Raw genomic sequence first — 11,795 nt, 5'->3', positions numbered from 1 at the left:
TCCTTCAAATCACAGGCCGGGGTTTGTGCACAGGCCTTGACCCATGCCCTTTGTCCACTTGATGCGATTGAGTTACGTGACATTATCCCCATTTTGCAGACGAAGAAACTGAGAGGCATTAAATAATTTGCCTAAGGGGGGTCTCCATAGTGGAGTGAGCAAGGCAGTTCACTGTGATTTGGGAAGAACCTTAGAAATTCTATTTCTTGGGGGTGCCTGGGTGGCTCAAGGGGTTAAGCCTCTGCCTTCTGCTCAGGTCATGATCTCAGGGTCCTGGGATGGAGCCCCACATCAGGCTCTCTGCTCAGCAGGGAGCCTGCTTCCCCCTTTCTCTCTCTGCCTGCCTCTCTGCCTACTTGCGATCTCTCTCTCTCTCTGTCGAATAAATAAATAAATCTTTAAAAAAAAAAAAGAAAGAAAGAAAGAAAGAAATTCTATTTCTTGGGCACCTGTGTGGCTCAGTTGGTTAAGCAACTGCCTTCAGCTCAAGTCATAATCCTGGAGTGCTGGGATCAAGTCCCGCATCAGGTCCCCAGCTCTGTAGGGAGTCTGCGACTCCCTCTGACTTTCTCCCCTCTCATGCTCTCTCTCCATCAGATAAATAAATAAAATCCTTTAAAAAAAGGAAGAATTTATTTTTCCTTCACTGCTTAGAATATGTAATGCCCGGGGTGCCTGGGTGGCTCAGTGGGTTAAAGCCTCTGCCTTCCGCTCAGATCATGATCCCGGGGTCCTGGGATCGAGCCCCGTATTGGGCTCCCTGCTCGGCAGGGAGCCTGCTTCCTCCTCTCTCTCTGCCTGCCTCTCTGCCTACTTGTGATCTCTGTCTGTCAAATAAATAAATAAAATCTAAAAAAAAAAAAAAGGGGGCGCCTGGGTGGCTCAGTGGGTTAAAGCCTCTGCCTTCGGCTCAGGTCATGGTCCCGGGGTCCTGGGATCGAGCCCCGCATCGGGCTCTCTGCTTGGCGGGGAGCCTGCTTCCTCCTCTCTCTCTCTCTATGCCTGCCTCTCTCCCTACTTGTGATCTCTATCTTTCAAATAAATAAATAAAATATTAAAAAAAAGAGTATGTAATGACCAAAAAGAGGAGAGCTTTACAAACGTTCATTATATTCATTCAAGTAGCACCTTTATGTGGTGCCCAGGAAGGCGGTCACATGCCCAGTGCTGTACCCGAGGAGCATTCACCGAAGAGCCCGGGGACCGGTGACGGTGCCTCCGCCTCGTTCTTTCACTGACTTCAGGGGGTTGACACTGCCTAAAGCTCACAGCTTCCGCAAAGTGTCTGGTCTGGTTTTAACCAATTAACTCTCTTATTTGCAAAACAAGTGGCTTCAAAGATTCCTTCAAAGAACTCGAAGATTGAGATAAATCCAATAATGCACTCACAGGTGAAAATCAAGATCAAATCTGCCACGTTCAGTTCTAAGAGTTTTTGGCCAGCCGTTCGGAGACGTGAAAACAATGACAGTCTAATTGGATCTGACAGGGAATAGGTCAAAAACATTCACAATTTTGCAAGACTACTTGCAATTTGGATTTCTATGAACAGTCATTAGTGATGAATTCTGATCTGAGCATCTATTTTTCCGTGAGGTATTAGCTATTGATAGAGGATGATATCATCGCGATTCGCGGGGTATTTTATTTTCTCATCTTCATCTCAACTTCTATTTTGTGTATTTTTTTTAAAGATTTTATTTATTTATTTGACAGATAGAGAGAGATCACAAGTAGGCAGAGAGGCAGGCAGAGAGAGAGGAGGGAGCAGGCTCCCCGCGGAGCAGAGAGCCCAATGCGGGGCTCGATCCCAGGACCCTGAGATCATGACCTGAGCCAAAGGCAGCGGCTCAAGCCACTGAGCCACCCAGGTGCCCCTATTTTGTGTATGTTTTATGATACACTTGCTATGAACACATGCATTACGAATTAATATACATAAGTCATGGTCTATCCTTATTTCATTCTTTTCCTTTTTAACTGCAAGCGGAATGGGATCAAATGACTTGGAGAGAACTAAGTGATGAAGTCAGAATTTTTAACCCAGCTGGGTAAAGCTCCAGACTCGGTGTGATCTATGCTGCTCATGTAAAAACTTGTTCCATCATTTATCATCAATACAGGGTTCTTAACCCATTAGGGGATGGGAGGCAGTGGAATATAAATGATCTTTGGCGAATTCAACAATCCCTCCACACTGTGTTTGAAATTCCGTGATTATGTTGAGATGCACTTTCTGCAAAGGAGTCCATACCTTCAACCAGATCCTCCAGGAGCTCTTCAACACAGGGGCTAAGAAGCACTGCGATCGAGCTATCACCAGCATTAATGATCTAGGGAACTTTTCTGATAAGAAATTAACCTTTCCCTTAACTTTCATAAAATAAAGCGGGCACACTCTCCATGTCCAATCATGTTTGTCCTTAGAAAAACCATTTAGAATTCAATATTTCTCTAGATAATTCAAATGCTTCTTAACTGCCCAAAGGAAGGCTTCATTTGTCTCTGGAGATGAGCTTTCTGAGGATAATTTCATTCTGAAGGATTTTTTCAATAATACTCCATTATACATTGTTGACGGGACAAGAAGGGGTTTTGCAAATGTTGTCGTGAACTTATCTCTGAGGCTTCGACGCCTCTTTGGGCAGGTGCATTTTGGGGATCAGAACAAGAATCCAGAGCCTAAAGTTTTTATTGTTATCAATTCTTCAAATATTTTAACTTCTCTTCGGCCATTGTCCCCACTGCCCTCTGTTTCTCTGAATGATGATATGCTTCTGTACCAGTGCGGCGCTTACGTCATCCCCAAGCCCCTCAACCACACGCTGCAGGGGCAGAACATGCCGTGGGGTCCCTTCCCACGCTGCTGTAGGAGATTTTATGGCAGCATTTTACTTTCAGACCACCTTCGGCTGTTACCGGACTTATCTTTTCAGCTGCCGTCCATTGCATCTTATGTGTGCGCGACCCTCTTCCAGCTTGCCTTCCAACACATCACCCACCAGATTCTTGCTTCAAGTTCAACACGCAAAAGCGCAATCTGCTGTTGTTTAATCCCGGCCATTTTTTTCCTGTGCCTGAAGTCGTTCTATGTAAATTCAAGGGAAGAGTAGAAAATAAACCAGGAACATATAAAAACAGAAATAACCATGAAAATTACCTTAGATGACTCTTTAAAGAAATTGAGATAAATCATCTGCTTTGGAGGAAAAAAAAAAATCAGTCTCTCCGCAGGTGGGGACAAAGCACATCCCACAACAATATGGTTTATTGTAGTCTTCAATGGTGTCACCAGCCAGAAAGTGATGAATATTAAAAAAAAACAACAACAACAAAAACCAACAACAAATATACAAAGTTTGAAGAAAGGGTGGCAAGCATCTGGATTCTGCATGGGGCAAGGTTCAATGCCAGGCAGGAAGCTTCTATCTTTTATCTCCCCTTCAGATAAACTCAGCTGAACAGTTCCTGACTTCACTGAACACTGGGCACGGAGGAAGAGCTCACATTTGGTCTGGAATTGTGAATATACAATTGCTTATCTTGCCAGAGACATTGTGGTATCTGTAGGAATTTTACTATTTTGAAGACTGGATACTTTTGGTCATAGACTTTTCTTTTTTTTTTTTTTTTAAAGATTTTTTTAATTTATTTATTTGACAGCGAGAGAGAGAGATCACAGGTAGGCAGAGAGGCAGGCAGAGAGAGAGGGAAGCAGGCTTCCTGCCAAGCAGAGAGCCCGATGTGGGACTCGATCCCAGAACCCTGAGATCACGACCCGAGCCGAAGGCAGCGGCTTAACCCACTGAGCCACCCAGGTGCCCCGGTCATAGACTTTTCTTAAATAATGAGGAAAGCAAGGGAATGGCTGATAAGGTCAAAGAACATCAAAACATGCAACGTTTTTTGCTTGTTCAATAGGACTTTGGGCCTGGGGGCTATGCGTGCATCTTAAAGAGATCGACACCTCACACTTTACCTACATTTTACTGAGCTACTTAAAAAATACATCTTCCCATGGGGGCATGTGTCTTACGGCGTGATTTATTTACCGACATTAATGACCGTGACCACCGTTACCTGATATTCTGCAAGTCCCACGGCTCATATCAATGTTTATTCTCTAAGAACTTTATGACCCGAATGCTGAGCTATTATTTCTAGTGCTAGCATAATAAATAAATACTTACCAATTGAGGAAAATAATTAAATAATGCAAGTGTAATGGAATGATCTAGGTAAGGGACTATTCTTTTAAACAGCCTACAGGTGCTAGTCTCACTGGTCTTTGAGCTGTCACAGGCTGTATATCCATGTCTGCTTTCGAATGGTAACACTACAGCTTCTTATAGGGATCCCTTTAAAAAAGACATGCCAGGGGCACCTGGGTGGCTCAGTTGGTTAAGCGTCTGCCTTCAACTCAGGTCATGATCCGGGGGCCAGGGATTGAGTCCTGCATCGGGCTTCCTGTTCATCAGGGAGTCTGCTTCTCCCTCTCCCTCTGCCCCTTCCCGCTGGTCATGCACTGCTCTCTCTCTCTCTCTCTCTTGCAGATAAATAAGCAAGAAATCTTTAAAGCAAAAAGACATACCAATCTCAGAGCCCCTGGTTCCATGCACAAAGGAAGCATCATAGACTAGAACACGTGGTTACATGGCTTGCCCATGGCCACCCACCAAGATTAGAGTCTTGGTCTCCTCGCTCCCCGTCGGCACTCCTTCTCCTGTGCCACGTTGTTTCCCCTTTTTAAGAGAGAGAAAAAGAATCTCCAAGTTCACGGTCTTCAGCTCAGTAACAGCCATCGACGCCCAGGTGAAGAAACGGGCCCACCGCTGTCCACCCCGTGCTGTCAGACTCTTTTTCATAGACAGTGGCTTTCGAATTGCTGTGACAGCCCCTCTCCGCCCAGAACGTATTCTCCATCGTGACCCGAAACACAAATACTTAGGTATGTAGCGAATTGTGCCAGTCAGGGGCCAACTGGGGAAATGGAGGAATTTAATTCAGGAAACTGCTTAAACAGGCGAGGGAAGAGCTGGAAAGTCCGATTTGGAACTGAGAGCACCAAGAGTAAGAAGCCACACTCACCTCGAGGCTGAGGGAGCCAAAGGATGAGGCAGAACTCCGAGCCCAGAGACCACGGTCTCCTAGAGCGATGGGAACCCGTGACGGTTCTCAGAACCACTGCGGGGGTACAGCTGTTGCTGGAGAAGCAACCAGAGGCAGAAAGAGAAGAGACCCTGTCTGACCCTTCCTTCCTGTCCTCCAGCTGTCCTGTCTCCGGCTGGTGCCTCCCAGGGGCTGACGGCAGCAGATACCGGCTCCTGGAAAATACAGCCCCACAGAGTCAGCCCCACTGGCTCCAGAGAGTCCAGCAGAAGACTGAAGAAGGGATCTAGGGCCAACAGACACAGTCAGGGCAACAAAGTCTCTAAGAGCACTCACCCCTGCTAACGGCAACGCTCTCTGAAGTGAACGGTTTCTATTCTATTTCTTTTTGTCACTGTGGCACACACCCCACTATGACTCAGAACGCACAGTGAGTTGAAAAACACCCCTTGGACCCGTAAGGTGATACACATTTCAGGAACCTCTTGCCCTCACCTAAATATTCTTTCAGGTCAGGTTATTAAAATGTGGGTCTCGTGATCAAGACTTTATGGATTGTATCATCTGAAACGTAGTAAAATAAAAATTTCCACCAGGCTCCTATACCTGGACCATCTTTCTTTCTTTTTTTTTTTTTAAGATTTTATTTATTTGACAGACAGAGATCACAAGTAGGCAGAGAGGCAGGCAGAGAGAGAGGAGGAAGCAGGCTCCCAAAGAGCAGAGAGAATGATGCGGGGCTCGATCCCAGGACCCTGAGATCATGACCTGAGCTGAAGGCAGAGGCTTTAACCCACTGAGCCACCCAGGTGCCCCTCTTTCTTTCTTTCTTTTTTTTTAAGATGTCCAGATACCAAGTAAATAATGATGGATGACAATGAGACAAGTCAGTTCCAGGCTTAATTTTTCCACATAATCAGCAAATAGCCAGCGATAATAAAGCTTTATCAAGTCCCTTCATTTTCGTTTTCTGTAGAGACTTCAGAGTACAGCAATAATAGTTATATTTTTATAATAGAATCATTCTGTGTAAGTCATTTTTACAAAGATACTCGTGGTACCACAAACCAGGCTTAGTATGCATGAACAGTCCCCTACAACTGTAGTAAGACATTAAATGTAAAATTTAACTAGTGTTTAAAGCCAACTATAACATATAAATATATCTAAAACTACAGATGCAACAGTTTTAGATTTGTTGAAATCTAGTAAAATAGATACAATATCCTAATTTGAGTTAATAACAAGAAAACTATAGCTCGTGATTACATTTTCACGTGACTGTCAGATTGCATATTATGTTAACAGCGAAATCCATAAAATTTCCCACCTTGGTAAGAATTCAGACTATGAAATCTGCTAGTAATGCTCCCAGGGCGTACGGTTTTAATAGATTCATGATGGATTTGTTGGTCGCTAGTCATTATGAAGGCATAGGATCTGGCCTCTGCTGATTTGTGTATTCACGGTCTTTTTTGAAAACTGAGCAAAACTATCTAGTAACACTCTGCGTCAGAGACACTATCTATTAACATAAACAGAGAAAGAGAAGGTCACTTAGGCATCTAATAACCTAAACACCTTGTTTTGTAGGACTGAATCACCAATGCATATAACCTGAATTAAACTTGTAATCAACATTCTGCTGAACGGCCACAATTCCTTCTCTCTTCTGAATAACAACCCCCCTGCCCCCGTTCCCCGCTCCAGGTTCTCGCTTCACGGATGGATACGTTACCAGGCTTCAGAAGCTTCGAGGTGTATGACATCAGACACACTGCTGATAATGAACTAGGAAAGCTGCTTGGAGCAGCCAAATAACACCGACGGACATAAGCATCAACATTTGTACATTTAGACAATCTACGTATTGAGAAAACGTGGAAAGTGAGTGTGAGGAAATACCACTAAAGTCCTTTCAGTATCAATTGTGAAAACCCATAACAATTTGTGGCAAGGCTCAGCAACACCAACGGTGGGCTGGCCACCTTCCAGGGGGAATTTGCATGCATAACCTCCCTCCCAGGAAAGCTCCCCTGTTCCATGAGCTTCAGGGCTGGAGAAGTCACGTGACCTTGACCTGGGAGCCCTTTTACCTTCACTTACAGACTGGAAGGATTTGTGCCGTCTTGTGTTTCTGGTCTGGGTTTTCCACCTGCAGAGTGGGGAGAAGGCAACAATGGCACCCGACACAGAGCACCTTCAGGAGATTGTAAAAGACAGTAGGGATGATGTACGTGTCATGCGTCACCACAGAGGAAAACACTCAGTAAATGAAATGATTCTTTAAACTAACTTCTGTTAGTCTCTGTGTCCTAACAGGTCTTAACACTCCTCCTCCTTCTTGGATTAGTTACGTTCAGTTCTGTCTAAGGATTTCCCTTCCTCCTCCTCTTCTGCACCTTCATGGGCCAAGCCCAAGTTTCAGGTCTCGCTGGGAGTTTCCCGCTGTGAGCTCCCTTGAACTCCTCAGCTCCTCTCTGGCTCACAAAACTCTCCATGTCAAGGGCCGATCGCTCCCCAAACTTTCCGCCTCTTATCCCAGCTGCCCCAGAGGCATTGCGTTTGGACAGTTTTCCTTCATCTTGTTCTGCCTACAGCATAATTTATCATTTTACCTAAAATTTGTGTCCTCTTCGAGCACCTCTCCTTATGTCCATTTTTAAATTATCTCCATGCATTTTCACGATGATAAACTATGACCCCATAACCAAAAATCTTGATTCGAGGAAAAAAAAAAAACTCCCCATAGTTCTTCAGCCCAATCCAATCACAGTGATAATTCAGTTGTGGTTCTTTCCTTCCAGTGTTGCCCGTCACATAGGTGTTTGTACTGTTGTAACCACAGTCTGCTATTCTAATTGTATCTTGCTTACAATTCTAATGATTCCATGAGGATTTTCCATGTTGGAGAAGTTTTCATAACAGATTATTGTTTTACTGTTATCTCCGTTTCCAGCAACTCTCTCCTTCAGTTCATTCTACACACCTGGCTAAATTTCGTCTTATTCATAGCACGGCTTTACTCATCTTTGGTGCGCTCGGAACCATGGGTGATTCCTTACTGTTCAAAATAGGAAGCCCAGGCTTCTGAGTCAAGCTCAAAGGTCCTCTTCAAACAGCAAGTCCATCCTTTCCAGCCTCGTCTCCTATTACAGAACTTCTCCTTAGGCCAAATCGCATCACTTCTTATTCCAAACACAGAAACGATCACTGTCCTGGTGCCTTCCTTTAAACCATTCTGCCCACCTATGATGCCCACTTGCTGGCTGATGCTCCCTTGAGCTCAGACGCTGCTCCCTCTCCCAGAAAGGCTTCCCCACATACTGTGGTTCCTCTCCTCTCTCTCTAGGCCACTTGTTGGGCAAGCTTCTAGGACCCTATGTTCTACCTCTCTGTGTCCTCAGAGCTCAGCACAAAGGACATGCTCAATAAATATTTATTAATGAAGATGATGATACCCACTGTCAGCACAGCTGTTCTGCTTTCCACGATAATGAGGAAAGCAGTATGGGAGCATTAGGAAGAAAATTCACTCTAGTCCTCTTTAAATGCTGCCAAAGTCCGAAGAGATATACACGTATCCTCTTTTCATAGCGAAGACACAATCAAAATTAGGAAGGAAGGTTGGGAGGGGGTGAGGAAGGAAGGGAGAGAGGGAGGGAGGAATCAAAAGGACTATTTTGCATTTTCACTGTGATAATCGATTTCATTTGTGATAGGGCAGAGATCAATGTGAAGCATTCTTAGGATTGCCACATCGCTATTATAAAATGTCTTGGGACCCAGAAAGCTTAAACAGTGGATAGTAGAAGAGTCCAAATTAGAGCCCTAGGCTTTCTAAATCCAGCCAGCGCACAGTCAGTCACATCAGAAGCAGGATGGTATGGTGGCGAAAAGCTTGGGCTCTTAAGTCCTGCTGCCTCGCAGACAGTTTTAACGCTACCAATTTTAACTACTAGTTGAATGATCAGGGAAACTCTACCTAACTTCTCTGTGTCCCAGTTTCCCCATCTGTGAAAGAAGGACAACAGCAGTGGTATTCTAGAAAACGTTTGACAAATGGCTCTCCCCCCAAAAGCCCCGATTTGTAACATATGTCGATTTCCATGGTATAAATAAATACTCCCACAATGACTGATTTCAGGCTACCGGCAGGCTCACAAAATTCCTGAAAATTTAGCAGTGGACGCTTCCACGGTCCCACCCTTACGGAGTTGATGTGAAGATTAAGTGAGTTAATACATGTGAAGCCTTTATAACGGGCCCTCGCACATCATATGTTTCGTTGGATAAATATTAGCTGTTTCTATTATACCATTTTAGTTTCCCTCCCTCTATGGAAATGGAAGATAGAAATAGCAAGTACTATTGAAAAAAAGCAGTTGCCTTGATTTCAGTTCATTTCAACCTCTTCCTAACCACATGTTTTATGTTCACTATTGCCAAGCAGCCCCCGTTGACTTATTTGAATTTCCTCTCCTTTTTCCTTAATTCATCTTTTTCGGAAGCATTCTAAGAATCAGAGGACTGGCTAAAAGCCACATCCCAGGAAAGAAAAAGGGGTTATAAAAAGTAAGGATAATCCCAACTGAAAATTTTTTTCCTGGATAATCATTTTAAGAAAAGCCTCAGGACTCCCTCAAACGGCTAGACATGAGAGTTCATTTGGATACAATTACTTACCGCCCATTCGGGGGTGGGAGGGGCGGATATGAGATGTACTTCATCTAGTCTCTTTTCAAAATAATTTTATTCCCTGGTGTTCTTCCTGACACAAATAAATAGGAATTGTTATTAAAAGGAATCCCCAAATATAGGACTCTGAACGGGACTTCCTGCTTTTTGGTTTCAATGGGTACATCCATGACTACCGCTTATGAAACACCTGCGGACAAATACCCTGCTTTGCCAGCTCTTTCATTAGAACTAATGCTCGGGCAATAATATCTGCCACCTACAGGAAACAAAGTGCTTTACTATCTTGAAACCAGAAGTTGACCAGCCAACAATTCCGCTCATCAGCCGGAGCCCTGGGCCTTGGTATTTTTCTCTCGAATGTCTTCTGCTTTCTTGATCAGCTGTCTTGTCACACATTCTGAATTCTTCTTTTGCTTCTCCCATTTGCAAAATGGTTTTGAATGGTAGTTTTGTGAAATGTGGTCCCTTCTCGATTATTTTCTCCAGGGTTCCTTTCCTCCTGTTGCTCTCAATTTGGGACTTCTTTTCCACATGCCATGCCCAATGTCATCGCCGACTGTTAGGGAGTCTTTATAGTAGGAAGAGCCTCCTTTTGCTGTTGGAGGAACGTGAGAGACAGTGAAACATCCAGGCTACAATCCCATGTGAGAGTCTGCTTGCGTTCTGCCTTTTTGGAAAAAAATGGGAGGCTGTCTCAGCCTTTTTTTTTTTTTTTTAAAGATTTTATTTATTTATTTGACAGACATCACAAGTAGGCAGAGAGGCAGGCAGAGAGAGAGAGAGAGAGAGAGGAGGAAGCAGGCTCTCTGTTTGGCAGGGAGCCTGATGCGGGACTCGATCCCAGGACCCTGAGATCATGACCTGAGCCGAAGGCAGAGGCTTAACCCACTGAGCCACCCAGTCACCCCTCTCTCAACCTTTAACCTACCGTTTCTCCCCCTTCCCCTCAGGTCCAGGCCACCAGCCTTCTACTATCTGTCTCCAGGAATGTGACTACTCCCATCAGTGGAATCAGACAATATTTGTCTTTTTGCAAATGGCTTATTTCCCTTAGCATAATGTCTTCAAGCTTTATGCATGTTGTAGCACTTAACAGGATTTCCTTCCTTTTCAAAGCTGAGTAATATGCCGTGATACACACCTACAACGTTTTGTCTGTCCGTGCTTCTGCCGAAGGGCCTTTGGGTTCCTTCCACTTTTTGGTTATTGCAAGTAATTCTGCCATGAAAAGCGAAGTGCGATCTTTTCCAGTCCCTGCTTTCAGTTTTTTGGGGTATATACTCAGAAGTGGAATTGCTTGGATCATATAGTAATTCTATTTTTTAATTTTTTGAGGAACCACCATACTATCTTCCCTAACAGGAGGTTTTCCTTTGCGCACGAGTTTACACTCCCACCAACCGTGCACAAGGATTCTAGTTTCTCCACATCCTCGCCAGCACTTGTTTTTTTCTGATTTTTCTGTTTTTAATGTTTTAAACAGTAGTCATCCTAATGCATAGGGAAGTGGTACTGCTACAATGGGATACCACTTCAAACCAACTAGGACGGCTGAATACTGACTGCTTCAACAAATGACCACTGCAAGCCACCCGGGTGGCTTCTCTGCCTTCAGCTCGGGTCATGATCCCAGGGTCCTAGGATTGAGCCCTGCTTCAGGTTCCCCGCTCAGCAGGGAGTCTGCTTGTCCCTCTGCCTCTGCCTCTCCCCCCCACCACCGACCTGTGCTCTCTCTCTTACTCTGCTCCTATTTATAAATAAATAAGATCTTAAAAAAAATGGCAGCTACAGAAAATAACCCCTATCCGTGAAGATGTCGAGAAATGATTAGAGCCTTCACGCACGGCTCGTGAGAATGTGAAATGGCACGGCTTCTGTGGAAAACAGCTCGGTGGTTGCTCAGTCAGCTCACCGTACAGTTATGTGACACAACCCCGTTCTCAGGAAGGGAGTGGAAGAACTGAAAGCAGGTGTTCAAACAAAAG

Source organism: Meles meles, chromosome 11 (genome assembly GCF_922984935.1).
Source record: "Meles meles chromosome 11, mMelMel3.1 paternal haplotype, whole genome shotgun sequence".
In the NCBI taxonomy this organism is placed as follows: domain Eukaryota; kingdom Metazoa; phylum Chordata; class Mammalia; order Carnivora; family Mustelidae; genus Meles; species Meles meles.
Note: the sequence above shows the minus strand (reverse complement) of the source record.